The following is a 20,655-nucleotide window of genomic DNA, read 5'->3' as shown; positions in this document are numbered from 1 at the left end:
ATACGGTCCGTGTTCATCCGATCCCCCCATTGGGGGGAACGGAGATAAGACAGGGCGGTCCCTGCACAGTGTGCGGGGACCGCCCTGTCATCTGCCGGCTCATCGGGGATCAACGGAGCGATCCCCGCTGAGCAAGCAGAGGTGCATGGGGCGGATCATTACTGATCCACGCCGTGTGAAAGGGGCCTTAGGGGTCCCCACAACTTGGGAAACTTTATTTAGGGGTTACGGCACTAAAAAGGTTGAGAATTACTGCATTAGAGAAACCTCATACCTGGACCTGTAGAAGACTCTGCCAGTAACTTTTCGTGCCACAGTTGCATTAGTACACCAAAGTCTGGATCCCAGAGCCCAGACCTCCGCAGAGAGACATTACAGGTAAACCTAATTTCTTCTTTACATGAGACCTGGGTACCACCCATCTTAGGCTTTTGATATCGGCCCGAGGTATGAATCTGGTTATAGCTCCGCAGAAAGACCATCAAAAGAGCACTTTCTTCTTAGCACATGTTGAACGTGACCAACCACCTTAAACACTGGCGAAAAAACTGAGGTACTCTCTCCATTTGTCAGGGGTTATATAGGGGGGGAATCAAATTTTAATATGGTTTATCAGTGTCCAATCACCTGTGGTGACTACATAACCCATTAAGTAATTAAGGCTCTGTGTTCCGTGATGTATGAGCAAGAAACAAACATTTTTAATTCGCTTATTTACAATTGTCCTCGATTTTCATGGTTTACTAATCCAGGATCTTGTCTGCTTAGGGCAAGGATTGTGTGCCTACAGGTTCTAGTGATGGAATGCTGTCCCTGCTGCTGGCACCATTCAAAAAATCAATAGTAAGTATAAATGAGTATTTCATAAAATAGGGACACTGTAAATGGTGTTGTTTTGGGTGCTTTGGGTATTGTATAGGACAGGTGCACTGAATATTTTCAATATATGTATTTTTTTTCTTGATAATACATTACTGGTTATCATTCCTATCTATAAAATATGCATAAAAAATAATAACTGTGAAAATAAAATGGTTATTTAAAAATCATCAGTTCTCTATACTTCATTGATTTTTTTTTTATATTGTATGCATAACCCGTGTATCTGGAGAGGACATATTAGGAAATGAAGATTCTTGCTTATCTACATTTTAGGTTACATATTTTCTATTTATATCCATTGTGATACATGGAATTAAACTGTGTTTCCTGTATAGCCTCATCCTGTAACAGGTTTTCACAATATGGATATTTTTCTGCAGACGGCGAAATTCATTTCCTTCAGATTTATGCAGAATGACTTTAGGAAACTCAAGTCAATATTTTGACAGAGTCATCAGATATTCGGTTAAAAATATATTGGGTGTAGTAACAAAACAATTGAGCATGTATCCACCCCAGTAAGCTCTTCATCTACATGGCTTTTTAGGACAATGAAAATGCTTAATCTCAGATGTACTTTGCATTGGAAGCAGATTTAAAAAAAAAAATGCAAGTAAAGCATGGAAAAGTATTTTTAATGATCGCTTGCATTGTTTTTTATTTCCATTGAACACTTCAGCTCCAAAAGATTTGGCCCCTAATGACCATGCCATTTTTTGCAATATGGCACTGCGTATGGACAAAAACAAAATTGACGTCCTTTTTTTCAACAAATAGAGCTTTCTTTTGGTGGTATTTTATCACCTCCTACGATTGAATTTTTTTTTGCTCTAAACAAAAAAAGAGCATACATTTTTTTTTAAAAAAAATATATTTTTTACTTTTTGTTATAATAAATATCCCCCAAATAAAAAAACTAATTTCTTCCTCAGTTTAGCCCGATATGTATTCTTTAGGGCTGTTACTGATCAAAATTTTTGTGTTCAATTAATCAATTTTTTTTTTAATCGATTAATCGACTAATTTCGATTAATTATAATGCACATACAGATCCAACTACTTTTAGCTGATCTCCTTGCAGGCTGATTCCCAGTGCAGCCACCAACCACTGGAAACATGGATAGCAGGATACAAAAAACACACAAAGGCAGCACTCGATGGGTATAGCATTAAAACTTTTATAGTCTTTAAGTAGGTAACAAAATAAATATTGCACTGGAGATAAAATCGATGTAGCTATATAAACTGTAAAAATGGTGCGAGTAATACCAAATGGTAGCAAAAGCAGTCATAAAAACATGTAGCTAAGTATGATACTGGTATAAAAATGTGTACAACGATACCACTGCTGAATCCAGATGAGGAGAGGTTAACCTCAGTCCGTTGGCATGTCACGTGAAGGGAACTATCACAACTCCCAGTGGATAGTTGTAGAATCCCAGGTTGATAGAGGGAAGTGTTAGGCCTCGTACACACGATCAGTCCAAACCGATGAAAACGGACTGAAGTTCAGTTTCATCGGTCCAAACCGACCGTGTGTACGTCCCATCAGTCTGTAGTCCTTCAGTCCAGAAACAGAACTTGCTTTAAAATTGGACCGATGGACGCCTGACCGATAGGTCAAAACCGATGGTTAGTACGCAAAAGCATCGGTCCAAACCTGGGCATGCTCAGAATCAAGTCGAGGCATGCTTGGAAGCATTGAACTTCATTTTTTTCAGCACGTCGTTGTGTTTTAGGTCACCGCGTTGGACTCGATCGGTTTTTGAACTGATGGTGTGTAGGCACTGGTGAACCGATGAAACTGAACTTCAGTCCGTTTTCCTCAGTTTGGACTGATCGTGTGTACAGGGCCTAACAGCCCTTGCATGTGGCAGATAGTAAGGTCCCGCCAGCATGCAGATATGAAGGCACAGCAAAGGAGCCCTTCAGATGGACACGGCAAGCCCCGCCGGTGTCCGTGACTTCACCGGATCTCCGACGGAACTCCCTGAAGGCCCGGAAAGCCGGCGGAGAGGCGAGTAGCAATCAAAAAAATTTTGATCGATCAAAAAAATTTTGATTGATCAAAAAAATCTTGATCGATCAAAAAAATGTAAGATTAATTGATGAATTAATAGTTAATTTCCACAGCCCTAGTATTCTTCTATATATTTTTGGTACAAAAAAATGCAATAAGCGTATAATGATTGGTTTGCGCAAAACGTATAGCGTCTACAAAATAGGGGATAGATTAATGGCATTTTTATTATTTTATTTTTTTAATAGTAATGGCGGTGATCTTCATCGTAACTGCGGCGGACATATCGGACACTTTTGATACTTTTTGGGACCATTGACATTTATACAGCTAAAAATAGCCACTGATTACTGTAAAAATGTCACTGGCAGAAAAGGGGTTAACACTAGGGGGGAGGGACTATGTGTTTCAACTGTGGGGGGGGGGGGGGTGGCTGACTAGAGGAAGAGACAGATCGTTGTTCCTACTTAGTCTCCTCTCCCAGGGCTCAAATCCTGCTGGAACGCGTGGGAACGGAGTCCCTGCACTTTTTTCACAGCTGGAACGCAGTTCCCTTTGCAGGACTAGAGCAGCCAAGAGCAGCCGAGCCGCCCGAGCCAATCCTTCACTAAGCGGCGATGCACAGCTCGAGTCACTAAAGTTCTTTCTAAATCCCACGATAACTCGCGGCAGACCTCCGCAATGTCTCCTGGGAGCAATGACAAAAGCTCCCAGGAGACATTGCGGCATCAAGGAAGTGACAGAATACCGCACACTACCCGATGAATCCATATACAGGAAGCGGCCAGTAACATAAAGGATTACTAAGGTGCAGTGGATGGAAAAAAAAAAACATACGGTTTAGTAATTATGCATATGAGCGTATCATTTTTTTTTTTTTTGGTGGGGGAGTGGATCTTGGGTGGGAGTTCCCACACTTTTTTCCCCAGGACTTGACCCCTGTCCTCTCCCCTGACAGAACCGGGATTTGTGTGTTTAAACACACAGATCCTGATTCTCGCTCTGTCATGATCGCGGGTAGCCGACTCCGGGGACTTTTTTGACACATTTTTGAGACCATTGACATTTATAAAGCGATCGGTGCTATAAATATGCACTGTTACTGTATAAATGTCACTGTCAGGGAAGGGGTTAACACTAGGGGTCGATCAAAGGTTAACTGTGTTCTAACTGTGTGGGGATGTGACTAACTAGGAGAGATGACATATCACTGTTTCTACGACGATCTGTCTCCTCTCGTCTGACAGCACAGGGATGTGTGTGTTCACACACACACATCCTTGTGCTACCTCTCATGCACACGAACGCGCATGGCTGGCGGCAATCACGCCCACTGGGCCACACGCATCGGGTTCCCCCGCTGTGCAGCAGGCGCAGGCACGTGCCTCCAGTGGCGCTCGCGCACCCTCTGGTGGCTCTCCTAGGCAAAGCCATATATGTACAGGATTTTGCCCAGGGGAGCCATCCTGCCGCAGTATAACTGTGGTGGCTGTTTGGGAAGCGGTTAATTAACTTGCAATGTGTCTTTGAACTAGCTAGAAAACTTGACTATTTTTTTCTCCTCATGCAGATAGCATGAAAAAAAGCCGAACACCGGCAGAAGACAGCGGGACATCGGATCCGATCAGGGAGAGCTGCAGACAGCTCACCTGTGCCAATGTGTGCCACCTATCAGTGCCACCTACCAGTGCGCACCAGCGCTGCCTATCAGTGCAAAATCTCAAACAGTGCTGCCCATCATTGTCACCTACCAGTGCCCATCATTGTCACCTACCAATGTCGTCATTGTGACCTACCAGTGCCGTCAGTGCCCATCAGTGCCACCTATCAGTGCCATCTATCTGTGCCCATCAGTAACACATATCAGTGCCACCCATCAGTGCTGCCTTATCTGTGTCTATCAGTGCCGCCCCATCTGTACCCATCTGTGCCTATCAGTGCTGCCTTATCTGTGCCTATCAGTGCTCACCAGTGCAGCCTATCAGTGCCCATCAGTGCCGCCTCATCAGCCCTTTTTTTTCTGACAACTCAGACAAGTTTTATAAATCCTGCACTTTGAGAGAAGCAAAAACTGCAGATAAACAAGTAGAACTTATGTAGGAGGATTTGTTTCATCTTTGTGTATCACTTGAGGCCAGTCACGTCACTGGTTATATGGAAGGGTTTACAACCACTTTAAAAAGGGAAATGTCCCTTGAAGTGACAGTATTAATGCTGAGCTATTTGTGTCAGTCTTTGTGTCTTCAGCACCCTTCTTTATCTCCTCATTTCTGTTCTCAGGAAGGTATAAGGCAAACATCTTACAGTGCAGTACATCTGAGGTATTAGATAACAGGCTACGGAAACAGAAGGAATAGATTAATGAAATCTTTACTTTAAAAAGGAACTGCAGTCTGCTCACATCATTTCTAATAAAAACATCTTTGCTATTCTGAAGCTCCCCTCCAAAAACTTTGCATATTCTTTTATATATACTGTGATTCTTTCCAAATATGCTGCAGAAATTTCCTTCCACGGCATCTGGCTGCAACCATTTTAACTGTGGGCAGCTGAAGCTGCTGCCTGTTCACTTCCTGGATTCACACAGACACAGGGGTGGACTGACAACTCATGGGGCCCCCGGGCAATTGAAAATGATGGGGCCCCTGAGCTTACAGATGGCCACCATGCCAGGAGATAGTGTAGTGGTGGGGCAGCTAAAATCTCGGGATTTTCACATCAAAAGCATGTCGGATTCGTACATATCAGGTACAGATGTAAAAAAAAACACAGGTTTTTACATACTGTCCCTGGTTTTACTGAGCCTGGCAACCCTGGTGGGGCCCCCTAGTGGCATGGGGCCCTCGGGCAGTGCCCGAGAGCCTCAATGGTCAGTCCGCCCCTGCACAGACACACACCTTCAGCTCTGCAGCTCTCATTGGCCCTCTTATAACTCACCCCCCTCCCTTCCCCCCTCCCTTCCTGGCAAACTCTCATTAGAGTGAGAGAGCTGTGCATGATGTCAAATGCCTAGGCTTTTTACCAGACAAGAAATAGGAAGTAGGCTGTATAAGGTATTTACGGGCAGAAAATAAATGACTGAAGGTCCGCTTTAAGAGCACAGTTAAATTGGTGATTGTTTCTATTATAATATGCATACATGGGATGTGGTGTCCTTATTGGTGGTTTATCTATTGTTATATTTTATTTGTATAGAGCCCTCATTGGCAAAGGTTCAATGTAATTATTGGCATTTTCCCTCTGCCGAGGCAAGCCCAGGTGCAGTATACATCCTCCCATTGACTGTGCGCTGCTGTATCCATATACACAACAGTGCTATTGTAAACACAAGTCTAGAGTAAGGGCCTATGCAAAAAATAGAAAGCTTTCCATTTTTAGCATTCTCCCATACACTCTATTTGTGTTTACAGCAGTGCACAACTATTCATGTCAACCTAGACACCTAGGCTGCCTGTGCAGACGATACATGCTGACAGTTATATTGTACGGACTCTGCGGCTAGTGAGCAAGAGCTAACATTCTGATTTAGTGCTTGTAGTGTCACAATAAACAGGATTGTACCAGCCATGAGGCATCATGGGCCTTCGGTCTCAGGAAGTACCTGTTGGTGAATTCTTTTGATTCCATTATTCTTCACAGCATGAGTGATAATGTATGTGATGTGTTAACCTCCCTGGCGGTATGATTCTTTCAGAAAAAACATGCTGAAAGCGGTACCATTATTTGCAAGGAAATTTGGCGTTTTATACTGTAGGCCTGTAATTTTTAGAAATAACTCACTTAAATCTGACCAAACAAGATTCTAATAGGCATCCCGGGTATGACATTTTTTTAAAAACAAAATTATAAATTATAATATAATAAATAACTATAAATAATTATAACAAATAATAATATAATTATAATAAAAATTATTCAATAATGTAATCAAATCAAAATCACTGAAATTTGCTCAGTTGCAGAATTGTCGCTGTCATTACTTTTTTTTTTTATGACAAATTTCCCCACAAATCGCTATCGCACAATTCTGCAAGTGATTATAATTTATTATCGCTGTTTTCTAGCTGATCTAAAACTATTTTTGACATAAAGGGACACTTTTGGTTGCTATGGACAATCTACAGTTTGCAGGGAGAAAAAAAGGTTTTTATTATATAAAATGACATGTAGGGCACTGGACAGACCACTAGGGACAAGGGGTGTGTGTATTTTTTACATACAGTACTGTAATCTATAAGATTACAGTATACTGTATGTAATGCGTTTGTTTACCTTTTTAAATTTGGCGCCGTTCTCCGTCCCCGTGCGTCGTAACGTCGCAGGGAACGGAGATCGGCGGCACAGGAGGACGCTGTGTGAATCGAGCGAGGTCCCGCTCGCTCACACAGCGCGGTGGCATCGCTGGATCCAGGGACAAGGTAAGTAAAACTCCCTGTACATCCAGCGAGGCGAGCCTGAGTCTGACTCGGGGTTACCGATCCTAGCCCAAAAATCTCACCCCGAGTCAGACTCGGGAATACCGCCCAGGAGGTTAATGCTTTTCGGGTTCCTTGTCCTCCAACCCCTGATTTCTTGTTGGGGGGCAACAGGAAAGAATACATGCTTTTTAAAGGCATTTTACCACTTTTCTGCAGACTGCCAAAGTGTGCCTCATGCGGGTGCCCCATGTTGCTGCATTTTGGGAATAATTGCTGTAAACTGTAAATATTACTAAATATTTTTATTTATTTTTTACAAAATGACAGAGAGTCACTTCTTAATGTTTTCTATGTTTGATAGATTTAACCACTTCCTTACTGGGCACTTAAACCCCCTTCGTGCCCAGACCAATTTTCAGCTTTCAGCGCTGACGCACTTTGAATGACAATTGCACGGTCATACAACACTGTACCTAAATGATATTTTTATCATTTTTTTCCCACAAATAGAGCTTTCTTTTGGTAGTATTTGATCACCTCTGCAGTTTTTATTTTTTGCGCTATAAACGAAAAAATAAAGAAAATTTTGAAAAAAACAATATGGCCCAGATTCTCAAAGGGCTTACGACGGCGCAACGCCATGTACGCCGTCGTAAGTCCTAATCTGGGCCGTCGTATCTATGCGACTGATTCTTAGAATCAGTTACGCATAGATATCCATTAGATCCAACAGGCGTAAGGCTCTTACGCTGTCGGATTTTAAATGTAATTTTTTTTTCGGCCGCTAGGTGTCGCCTCCGTCGTTTTCCCCGTTGAGTATGCAAATTAGCTAGATACGCGAATTCCCGAACGTACGCGCGGCCGCCGAAGTAAAGTTACGACGTTTACGTTAGGCTTGTCCCGACGTAAAGTTGCCCCTGGGTATATGAGGCGCAATCAATGTTAAGTATGGCCGTCGTTCCCGCGTCGAAATTTGTAAATTTACGTTGTTTGCGTAAGTCGTCCGTGAATGGGGCTGGGCGCCATTTACGTTCACGTCGAAACCAATGACGTCCTTGCGACGTCATTTGGAGCAATGCACCCTGGGTTTTTTTTTTTTCGGACGGCGCATGCCCAGTACGTCCGGCGCAGGAACGCGCTTAATTTAAATGCTCCACGCCCCCTACCTGGCTAATTTGAATTAGGCGGGCTTGCGCCGGGTGATTTATGCTTGCCTTTACAGGCAAGTTCTTTGTGAAAAAACTTGCGGCGGCGTAACGTAAATGAGATACGTTACACCCGAGTTTTACGCCCATCTACGAGAATCTGGGCCAATATTTTTTTTACTTTTTTCTATAATAATATCCCAAATTAAAAAAAAAAAAAATTCTCAGTTTAGGACGATATGTATTCTTCTACATATTTTTGGTAAAAAACATCGCAATAAGCGTATATTAATTTGTTTGTGCAAAAGTTATAGCGCCTACAAAATAGGGGATAGATTTATGACATTTTTATAAAAAAAAAAAATTACTAGTAATGGCGGCGATCTGCGATTTTTGTCAGGCCTGCGATATTGCGGCGGACATATCGGACACTTTTGACACTATTTTGGAACCATTCTCATTTATATAGCGAACAGTGCTATAAATATGCACTGATTACTGTATAAATGTGACTGGCAGGGAAGGGGTTAACACTAGGGTGCGATCAAGGGGTTAAATGTGTACCCTGGGAGTGATTCTTACTGTGGGGGGAGGGGGCTGACTGGGGGAGGTGACTGATCTGTGTCCCTATGTACAAGAGACACAGCATCGGTCTCCTCTCTCCCTGACAGGACGTGAAGCTCTGTTTTTTCACACAGAGCTCCGCGTCGTGCCTCTGTAACTGCCGATCGCGAGCACCTGGCGGACATAGCGGCCGCCAGGCATGCGCATCGGCACCACGTGACACGGCGGGCACATGCTTTAAAATTAGCACTTTTGATTTCCCCCATAGACTTTTAAAGGGTGTTCCGCGGCTTTCGAATTTTCCGCGAACACCCCAAATTGTTCGCTATTCTGCAAGCTACAACCCTTGAAGTCTATCTTTTTTTTTTTTTTATTGGGCAAATGGGCCTATCTTGAGTAAGGGGCCTGGAGCTGCAGCTCCAATAGCCCCTATGTAAATCCAGCACTGATTAACCCTCCTGGCGGTGTTCCCGAGTCTGACTCTGGGTTAAATTTTTGTGCTGCGATCGGTAACCCCGAGCCAGACTCGGGCTCGCCTCGCAGCATCCACAGGCATGGTTTACTTACCTTGTCCCTGGATCCAGCAATGCCTCTCCGCTGTGTGAGCGAGCGGCGTCCTCGCTCGATTCACACAGTGTCCCCCTGTGCCGCTGATCTCCGTTCCCTGCGACGTTACAACGCACGGGGGGGAGGAGAACGGCGCCAAATTCAAAAAAGTAAACAAACACATTACATACAGTATACTGTAATCTTATAGATTACAGTACTGTATGTAAAAAAAACACACCCCCCCTTGTCCCTAGTGGTCTGTCCAGTGTCCTACATGTACTTTTATATAATAAAAACCTTTCTTTCTGCCTGCAAACTGTAGATTGTCCATAGCAACCAAAAGTGTCCCTTTATGTCAAAAGTGATTTTAGACAGCTAGAAAACAGCGATAATAAATTATAATCACTTGCAGAATTGAGCGATAGCGATTTGTGGGGAAATTCGTCATAAAAAAATAAAAGTAATGACAGCGACAATTCTGCAACTGAGCAAATTTCACTGATTTTGAGTTGATTACATTATTGAATAATTTTTATTATAATTATATTATTATTTGTTAAAATTATTTATTATATTATAATTTATATATTTTTTTTTTATTTCATATCTGGGATGCCTACTAGACTCTTGTTTGGTCAGATTTAAGTGAGTTATTCCTAAGAATTACAGGCCTACAGTATAAAACGCCAAATTTCCTTGCAAAATAATTGTACCGCTTTCAGCACCTAAAATCTGAAATAATCATACTGCCAGGGAGGTTAAGGTAAAAATGTTTAGGCTTTATTATCACTTTAAGAATGGGTAGTAAAAGTCTTCACTAGAGAGCCTACCAATGCAGACTGCATACACATCTAACATCAGCTAAAGAAGGATTATTGCCTACAAGTAACCTCAAGGAGCCAGAGGATTAGCAATGCTTATCCAGAACCCCAACTTTAGTGAGGCAAATGCCCCTACCAATCTGTACTTCATTATGTGATGCAGAGCATCTGAATAAAAAAAATTAAGAGCAGAACCCATGGGGCGCTCATAAGAAATATGGCACCATTTAGTACATTTTACTGAATCTGTGTTTGAAAAGGGATAATAAAATATTGGTTACGGAAAATAAACTTATTAGGAAAGTTATTTAATGTGTTTTAAATTAAAATGATTTGCCATAACTAGGTTTACACTCATTTGGCCTCATGCTTTTATACAACTCTCTACCTATATAGTGTAAAATCAACCTGACATTCTAAGCTTTTCCAGCTGGGGCACTGTTGCTCTGTGTTCTGTAGTAAAAGTCTGTATATCACCAGCAGAGGTCTCTGGTCTGTCAGTTTTGCTCAGACGACATTATCAGTATTGTAACCATACCAAAGAGATTTTATAGTCTTGAGTATTACATTACTGTTGTTCTCATAAATGTATATGCTGTATATACTGTACTATGTTTCAGATAATGTACCACAGGCAATCCTGAAGAAGACATATGTTCAAAACACACTGGGTCGTTTCTAAATGAAACATTTTATGCCATATATAAGTTATTATTGTCTCCCGTCAGTATGAAAAGTGATGGGCAACCTAAATCAATAACATGATCAATAATAACAACCTTGCATTACATAAATTTAACCTTTTCACTGCCATACCATCTTTTTCATGTTTCTCTCTCAAAGCAGAGGATCTATAGAGTAAATGTCAAATAATGTCGTTGCGCATATACTGTATGTGTACCAGTTAATTTTTATTATTATTTTTTATTGTATTATTATTTTTGAAACTCGTAATAGTATTGTGCAATGACAAGGAAAGAAAGTCCATGATCAGCTCCTTATCCAGCCAATACCAGCCCGAATGTGTTAGCCACTAACCTGGAAGTGCGCAGAGTTGAGCACTTCAAAGTTCACTGTACACAGAGGAGATCAGGAGAACATCCCCCATCCCCCGATTTCCATCCTAAAATAAATTTCTCTGGTCAAGGGATCCCAGAAGCGACAGTTGCAGGAATGCTGGGTGAGTGGCGACACATATTAACCCCTTAGGTTCCACATCCCCCCCCCCATCCCCCCAATTTCCATCCTAAAATAAATTTCTCTGGTCAAGGGATCCCAGAAGAGACAGGTGCAGGAATCCTGGGTGAGTGGCGACACACATTAACCCCTTAGGTCCCACATCCCCCCCCCCCCCATCCCCCCGATTTCCATCTTAAAATAAATTTCTCTGGTCAAGGGACCCCAGAAGAGACAGGTGCAGGAATCCTGGGTGGGTGGCGACACACATTGGAAGTTTGTAGAAGTAATTGAGCAGATATACAGTTACCCAGATGGCTTCTACAAAAAAGTGAACAGCCTGCAGATAATTTTAAACCTTGAGCTTGTTATAACCCTTTGACTGCCATGACATTGAAGACACATTCTTGGCAGTCAAAGGGTTCATTCAAATTATTTTATTGCAACTGAAATTCTCCTAAAACATTAAGCCAAAAAAAAAAAAACATTTTAAAAAGGATCAGATGTCTCTTTTTTTCTTTTCTCCTGGACTACTATTTCCACATCTTGATAAAAATTATTTGCACAATACCTTATGCCGCGTACACACGATCATTTTTCAGCATGAAAAAAACGTTGTTTTTCAAAAACGTCATTTAAAATGATCGTGTGTGGGCTACACGTCATTTTTCAGGTTCTGAAAAACGACAAAAAAAAAAATTCAAACAAGCTGCATTTTTTAATGTCGTTTTAAACGATTTAGTTTTTCGGGTTCTAAAAAATGATCATGTGTGGGCTAAAATTACGTAAAAAACCTGTGCATTCTCAGAAGCAAGTTATGAGACGGGAGCGCTCGTTCTGGTAAAACTACCGTTCATAATGGAGTAAGCACATTCATCACGCTGTAACAGACTGAAAAGTGCGAATCGTCTTTTACTTACACGGAATCAGCTAAAGCAGCCCAAAGGCGAATGGAACTTCCCCTTTATAGTGCCGTCGTTCATGTTGTACTTCACCGCGCTTTGCTAGATCATTTTTTTAAAACATTGGTGTGTAGGCAACGTCGTTTTAATAATGAAGTTGGGAAAACTTCGATTTTTGGACATGCTGAAAAACGTTTTTTTTTTCATGCTGAAAAATGATCGTGTGTACGCGGCATTATAGAAAGAATGTTTTATTTTTATTGCACCAGGAAATGCACTTAATCTTCATGAATTGCTTCAAATCTGAAACGTCTGCTGCATAACTCAGCCTGATTTAAAAAATATATATATATTGTTAAAATAAAATGTGAGTTCTGAAATGTTCTTGTTGGCATTATCCTGCAACTTGTCAAATTGTGTCACATGATATGTGCAATAGTAGCACTAGGCAGAAAAAATATCAACAGTAATTTGCTCAAGTATTTCAATGATGCTTAATTATATACTATTGCTTCCAGTCTTCTTACAGCTGCCCCGCCATATGTCATCCAGAGAGAGAAGATGAGAATCAAATATATGTTTGCCACATTTGAGAGCACAGTAGTTTCTTGAGGAAAAGCCAAGCAGATTGCATTACATCCTAAAGAAAACTATTAGGTTTTATAGAAGTGTGCCTGTGACCGATGATTCTGAATAAACTGGTCCTCCTTGGCAAAATTTGAAAAACATAGCTTTTAATAGCTAATGGAGATAATATGAACGATTATACAAAAGAAGGTAATTAGTAATGTTTCTGGTCATGACTGCAATACACATATTTACCAACAACAACACTATAACCTGATTTTGTAGTCCATTCATGTCAGCAATTTCTTATCCTATCCCACAAAATAACAGAAATAATGCTTACAAGTGGGGTATAGGAAGGAGGGCTTCATGGTTTATTAAACATCATGCATTTGCACTTGTCCAAGTAGCCTATGATACAATTCCAGCATTAGGGGCTTCCTTTCCTAAAGATAAATTGTGTTTACAGTAGTGTTATCTGGACAATTGTTAGCATCCATCCTTCTAACAAATAGGTTATTCCTATCACTTGAGGGTTCTGTTGGGAGTATGGAGACCTACAAGGCTTTAAGCACAATGAGTAGGTTATTTCCCAGGAGTAGATTTTTTTTTTTTTTAGCTCAGAAGGATATGCTCAAAGTCTGGAGGCTGCAGGCATACATTATTGGAAAAATGCTTTGTATTCAATAAAGGTAACAGGTTAAAGGAGAAGTATGGCCAAAACTCTTTGGCCATACTTCTCCTGTGGGTCACAGGAGTGCACTTAGTTCTGCATTCCTGTGACCCAGATTTAGCCTTCAGAGGGCTAAAGTCTGCTGTTGGCTGACATCACAGTAATGTTGGAATCCGCCCAGATTCCAGACGGTGTGATTCAGCCACTCCCACTTCCTCCACACCCCAGTGCTTCAGTAAGCATTGGAGGTGACTGTCAGGCCTCGTACACACGACCGAGTTTCTCGGCAAAAACCAGCAAGAAACTTGCTGGGATTTTTTTTTGCCAAGGAAACCGGTCGTGTGTACATTTTTCGACGAGGAAACTGTCGAGGATCCCGTCGAGCCAAAAAGAGAGCATGTCTTCTTTTTCCTCTACGGGAATGGAGAAACTTGCCTTGTCGAGTTCCTCGACAGCCTAACAAGGAACTCAACGAGGAAAACGATGTGTTTCGCCCGTCGAGTTCCTCGGTCGTGTGTACGAGGCCTCACTGTTCCCTGAAGCCTGAGAACTGAGCAATCAGTGGTCTTTGATTAGAGGCAGAGTGGGACACATGCAGCATCGGACCAATGCTGCAGCCACCTAAGTGATTGTTTTTTTGAAAATCTGCACTTCTCTTTTAAGTATCCAATATTAATTTTTCACAGACACATGTTGGTAGTCACTTAAATTGCTATTGTACATTTCACCCAACCTGAAGTACTTTTAATCATACAGTAAGTACATTTAATTTGTGTTCAGATCATCATCCCGATACTTGTTAAAATATGTACAAACCTTAAACTTCTTTTGTTATTTAAAGGAACACTAAAGGAATTTTTTTTTTTTTTGTAAAATAACAAACATGTTATACTTACCTCCACTGTGCAGCTCGTTTTGCACAGAGTTTCCCGAACCCTGTCTTCTGGGGTCCCTCGGCGGCTGTCTCGGCTCCCCCTCGCAAGAGCTTTCCACCTTCATGCGAGCTAGCTCACATGGTGGAAAGCTTTTGCGGGCGCGCTCCTGTGATACAGTGGCGGGCATAGCCGCCGACTGTGTCACTCGGACCCGCCCCCGGTGCGCCGCATCATCGGATGTGATTGACAGCAGCGCCAGCCAATGGCTGCGCTGCTATCAATCCGTCCAGCCTAGCCAATCAACGGCCAGGGGGTGAGGTAAGTAAAACGGGGGTTCGGGGGGGGGGGGGGCCCTACCGTCGGATGTTTTTTCACCTTAATGCATAGGATGCATTAAGGTGAAAAAAACATTTACCTTTACAACCCCTTTAAAATGAAGTTTGTAGGTACCATTTATGCAGACGGTGGATCTGCACAGAAGACCTCTAGGATTTAGGAGGGCCCATTCATGCTAGATACAGTGGGGATCGAAAGTTTGGGCACCCCAGGTAAACATTTGTATTAATGTGCAGAACGAAGCCAAGGAAAGATGGAAAAATCTCCAAAAGGCATCAAATTACAGATTAGACATTCTTATAATATGTCAAAAAAAGTTAGATTTTATTTCCATCATTTACACTTTCAAAATTACAGAAAACAAAAAAATGACGTCTGCAAAAGTTTGGGCACCCTGCAGAATTTATAGCATGCTCTTCCCCCTTTGCAAAGCTGAGACCTGCCAGTGTCATGGATTGTTCTCAATCATCGTCTGGGAAGACCAGGTGATGTCAATCTCAAAGTTTTTAAATACCCATACTCATCTGACCTTGCCCCAACAATCAGCACCATGGGTTCTTCTAAGCAGTTGTCTAGAAAACTGAAACTGAAAATAGTTGACGCTCTCAAAGCTGGAGAAGGCTATAAGAAGATAGCAAAGCGTTTTCAGATGTCAATATCTTCTGTTCGGAATGTAATTAAGAAATGGCAGTCATCAGGATCAGTGGAAGTTAAAGTGGAGTTCCACCCATAAATATAACATTACATCAGTAGTTTTAAAAAAATGTCATTAGTCCTTTACGAAATTATTATTTTTTTTTAGATGCCTTCAAAGTGTTGTTGCTAGGCAGAATAGGTAATCTTCCCACTTCCTGCACCTAGGTGCTTAATGCTTCCTAACCTACACCGCACAGACTCCTGGGAATGTAGTGGGTGTAACTTTCCAGGAGTCTGTGCACTCCCCAGTCTCAAAGAATCATGTGACTTGGACAGCACAGGTGCTGAAACCTGATCTGACACTGCTTGTGCGAGATCTGCAAGGCTGAAATCCAGGAAGTCATACAGTCTGGCTTCATGATGCCCACACTTAAGATGGCCCCAGTCAATTTCTATTTTATAAAGTGTCTAAATGCTGTAACAACCTAACAAAACGGACCTTAGTTTACAGACTAACTTTACTAGAATACATTAAGCTTGTGTATTACAGGGGTATTTATATTTAAAAAGTGAAATTGTGGCCGGAACTCCGCTTTAAAGCAAGATCTGAAAGACCAAGAAAAATATCAGACAGAACAGCTTGCAGGATTGTGAGAAAAGCAATTCAAAACCCACATTTGACTGCACGATCCCTCCAGAAAGATCTGGCAGACACTGGAGTTGTGGTACGCTATTCCACTATAAAGAGATACTTGTACAAATATGGTCTTCATGGAAGAGTCATCAGAAGAAATCCTCTTTTACGTCCTCACCACAAAAATCAGCGTTTGAACTTTGCAAATGAACATATAGACAAGCCTGATGCATTTTGGAAACAAGTTCTGTGGACCGATGAGGTTAAAATATAACTTTTTGGCCGGAATGAGCAAAGGTACGTTTGGAGAAGAAAGGGAGAGAGGAGACCGATCTGTATCTCTTGTACATAGGGACACAGATCGGTCACCTCCCCCAGTCAGTCCCCCTACAGTTTATCAGTCTGCACTGAATACTGTTTATTTTACATTTTCACCCATAATGCAATTTTGTGATTTGTTCCAGTGAAACCTTCCCTTTAACTCATATATTTGATTTTGCATTGACACTCAAACCCCATTTGGATTGAAAGTGAATTGGGTGCTTGCTGTCTGACACCAGCTGCATAATACCATTAGAGAGTTCATGTCACTGCAAACTCAACTCTTCGTGTGGTTTTGTTGGAACATGTGTGTGTGCTGTGTGGTGCTTTTACTAAGGAAAGTGATACATTTTGTTCCCTGCTTTTCAGGGAATAAAATCCATCACTTCCCCACTTACAGGACAGAGCTCTGCCCTGTTTACATTGGCAGAGCTCTGTCCTGTTTCTGTCCTCGCCGATCAGCAGGTGCCAGCGGGCACTGGCCGGCACTCACTGATCAGCTTGTGCTGTGTCTAAGCACAGCACAGCTGGGTGGCGCGTGCGTGCCCCCTACCTGGTCGACACCCACTGATTGGCTTGTGCTGTGTCTAAGCACAGCGCAGCGGGTGGTGCGTGTGCGCCCCCTTATGGAAGTGACAGATCACGTACTAGGTAGGTGATCTGGCACAGAAGACCATCTTTGCTGCCGTACATCTAAGTGATGTGGTTGGCAAGCAGTTATTAAACTCTTTGGTGAATTGACAAAAATGTTTTGATCATTAAATTAATGTAATGAAAATGCTGTTTGGATTTTGCTTTACTGAACTGACCTTTTATGCTTTTAAAGGCCGCTTAGTCAGCCAAAATGATCTGACCTACAGGGTCTTTTTTCCTTTAGCTCCTGAGTGTTAATTAGCATGAATCTGACTTCTGGATTGACCTTGGTCTTGTACTTTGTTGCATGTCCTGAATTAATCCACTGGCTTTAAGTGTAACTCCACTTTTGCTATGAAAAAAAAAAAAACTCTTTCAAGGTTAGCTATACATATTGCAGGAACTTTGGAAAAATCCAATGGCAGAGTTTTCCCACCCATTTTTCTGCTTAACATGTACTCCTGACCTTGTGTTCTGTGTGTTTAGCACTGCAACATGATGGGCTTGATGTACTAAAACTGGAGAGTGCAAAATCTGGTGCAGCTCTGCACAGAAATCAATCGGCGTATTTTAATTGTGCAGAAAAAGCATATGTAATAAAAGTGATGTATGTGTTCCATGCATACAATGAGTAGGCTTGGGTTTTATTTAGTCATGCTCTTTTAAGCACCTGCCACTGTTAACTGTAAATTTGGTCACACCCACTGTTCTGCTCACAACTCCTTTCCTTTGAATGCCCAATGGTGGCTTAGGGCTTTTATTATCCTACAAATGCCCCTGCAAAGAAATACAAAATAACATAATTTTTTCCTGATACATTTGGAAAAATTTTAATTAGCAAAAATGCTCTCGGAATCTCCATGTAAAACTAAAAAGGTTTGTCATGGCACAGTATGGCACTTGCTTTGATGTAACAAAGGTTTTTTTTTTTTGAATGTTTGGCTACGCTACACCTTTATGTTAAAATCAACTTCTTAATCAAAATTGTTTTATTTGTGTAAGACAAATTGCCTTTTGAAAATCCCCATTAAGAAGATTTCACATTGCTACTTCCCATTGACAGCAGAACAAAAAGTGAGAGAAGCAGAAAAAAGCAGGAAAAAAATATACAAACTTTAGATTCCTATTTCTAAGGGTCTTTTGGCAAGTAATGACTAGTGTTGAGCAGAATACGCCATATTCGATTTCGCGATATATCTCGAATATATATTCGAATATTCGAGATATATTCGCTAAATTCGAATATTCGTGATATTTTATCGAAATTAAATGATTGCGATTTTTCGCTATTGCGAATGCGAAAATAATTGCGATTTTTTGATAACTGCGGTAGGAGCACTCTGATTGGCTCAGAATATTCGTGATATTTTATCGAAATATCGCAACATGCGAATGCGATATTTATTGCGCAATTTCGAGAAATGCTGGAGGAGCGCTCTGATTGGCTCAGAATATTCGTGATATTTTATCGAAATATCGCAACATGCGAATGCGATATTTACTGCGCAATTTCGACAAATGCTGTAGGAGCACTCTGATTGGCTCAGAATATTCGTGATATTTTACAATACAAAATAATTGCGAATATTCGGCAAATGCGGAAGGAGCACTCTGATTGGCTCAGAATATTCTTGATATTTTACAATACAAAATAATTGCGAATATTCGGCAAATGCAGAAGGAGCACTCTGATTGGCTCAGAATATTCTTGATATTTTACAATAGAAAATAAAAAGTGTTTTGCATTGGTGGTGATTCTTTACTCTATCCATCTGTCACAGCCGTTTGTCAATCAAACACCTTGAAGATTGAACACGTTCATGCTGCATGCTTTGGACTTTTTTTCACTTCACATATCAAAGACATTTTTATGAAAGATTATTTTTCTATTATTGGGACTATATTTCTTTATATATTTTTTTCACTGTGTATTTCACAAGTTATTTGCGCTTGCTTATTTTATAATTTGCCCACATGTCTTGTCACTAGACATATTTTTTATTCTTGTAGAGCGACTCCATTTTCTGTCTTGTATTAAATTATGTTGTATAACATTTTTGAGTTGCTGCTGTATTCTCCCCTTTTTTTAAGGTATGCGCAATTTTTTCCTTCTTACAAAAAAAAATAATATCAAACATACAAATATTCATAACAGAAACATACACAAAGCCCCCCCCTTTTGCATCAGAGACAATCAGAGTTCTCCTACCACAGTTATCGAAAATTCGCAATCATTTTCGCATTCGCAATAGCGAAAAATCGCAATTTTTTTTTTTTCAATTTGGCAACATAAAAGGATCGCCTCAGCTTAGCTACTCGGCCCAGGGTCTCTAATCATACCAGCAATGCTTTTAGACGTCGATAGGATGTAATCTGTTTTAAAAATCAAATTGAAAAAATGCGAATATTCGGAATTGCGAATATTCACCGCGAAATTCGAAATATAGCGCGATTTCTCGAATATGCTATATTCGAGTCGAATATTCGCGATGCGAATATGCGTGAGCAACACTAGTAATGACACAGTCTAGGCTTCGTCTTCTTCTCCTGATGCAGAAGTGGGTGAACCCCTACTGATACATTGAACGCCACTCAATACCATTGCATGTATGAGTGCTGCTTAGTGCAGTAGCACTGTGAACCTAGGTGACCTGATGACAGGGACATGTGTGTTGGCACTGGTGGTCACCATTCAAACCAGAAGGTTGGAAAAATCTAATGTCGACAAGGAATTACTAGTGGGGACAGCTTTGACTGAGGGTTAGATTTTAGCTGTGTTTCTCTATTTTGTTGTATGGCTTCATGGCACTAAACAGAGGGCTATGCGTTAAGCTATAATACAATGTAGCCTCCTGTCTATCAGTCTTTTATCTGTGTCTTGTTCACCCTATATCCATATAAGTTGCCCAAACCACTTCAACTTGTATTTCTCAATTTAACCCCTTCAGGTCGACATAACGCATATATGCAGCCTCGATGGACTGGGCTTTTTGTGGTGGGGCCGCCTATATGCGTATCTGTCTTTGCGCTGGGAGCACTCAAAGCACAGATTCCTGGGTCTCACTGACAGCCAAAGGTCCCATACTAACAATTGATGCCTGGAACTTTTAATTACGGGTCACCTGATTGCTGTGGTAGCCTCTGATTGGCGACCACTGATCAGTCACTGTGAAGCCAGCCTCTGTGTTTCTCTCTGTGAATGTGGAGTAAAGATAAGAAAAATAAAGAAAAGGTTTGATCTAAGTCAGTGCCAGTATGTGGGGCAGATAAGTGTCAAGGGTCAGGGTCAGTATATTTTGGCCAGGATTTTTTTTTTACAATTTTTAAATTAGTATCAGTGTCTAGTAAATTGTAATTTACCTCTATATAAAAATACATATTGTAACAGAGGAAATCAAAAAAATAGTTTTGGTCTAGTTGGATAGCAGATCCTGCAAATGCATTGGAACAGTCTATGGACTAAACATAAAGAACTAGGGATATGGTAGGGAAGATAGACAGGC

The 20,655-nt window shown here is 41.2% G+C and overlaps 1 long non-coding RNA gene across 1 annotated transcript; it reads left to right on the top strand.

Moving 5' to 3' along the window:
* Positions 1 to 766: 766 nt before the first annotated feature.
* LOC120930320 lies at positions 767 to 13,203 on the top strand. Its single transcript, XR_005747702.1, has 2 exons — positions 767 to 843; positions 12,996 to 13,203. It is a non-coding gene; the product is annotated as an uncharacterized LOC120930320 (long non-coding RNA).
* Positions 13,204 to 20,655: the final 7,452 nt, after the last annotated feature.

This window comes from Rana temporaria, chromosome 3 (genome assembly GCF_905171775.1).
Source record: "Rana temporaria chromosome 3, aRanTem1.1, whole genome shotgun sequence".
Lineage (NCBI taxonomy): Eukaryota > Metazoa > Chordata > Amphibia > Anura > Ranidae > Rana > Rana temporaria.
Note: the sequence above shows the minus strand (reverse complement) of the source record. Positions and strands in the feature narration are given on the sequence as shown.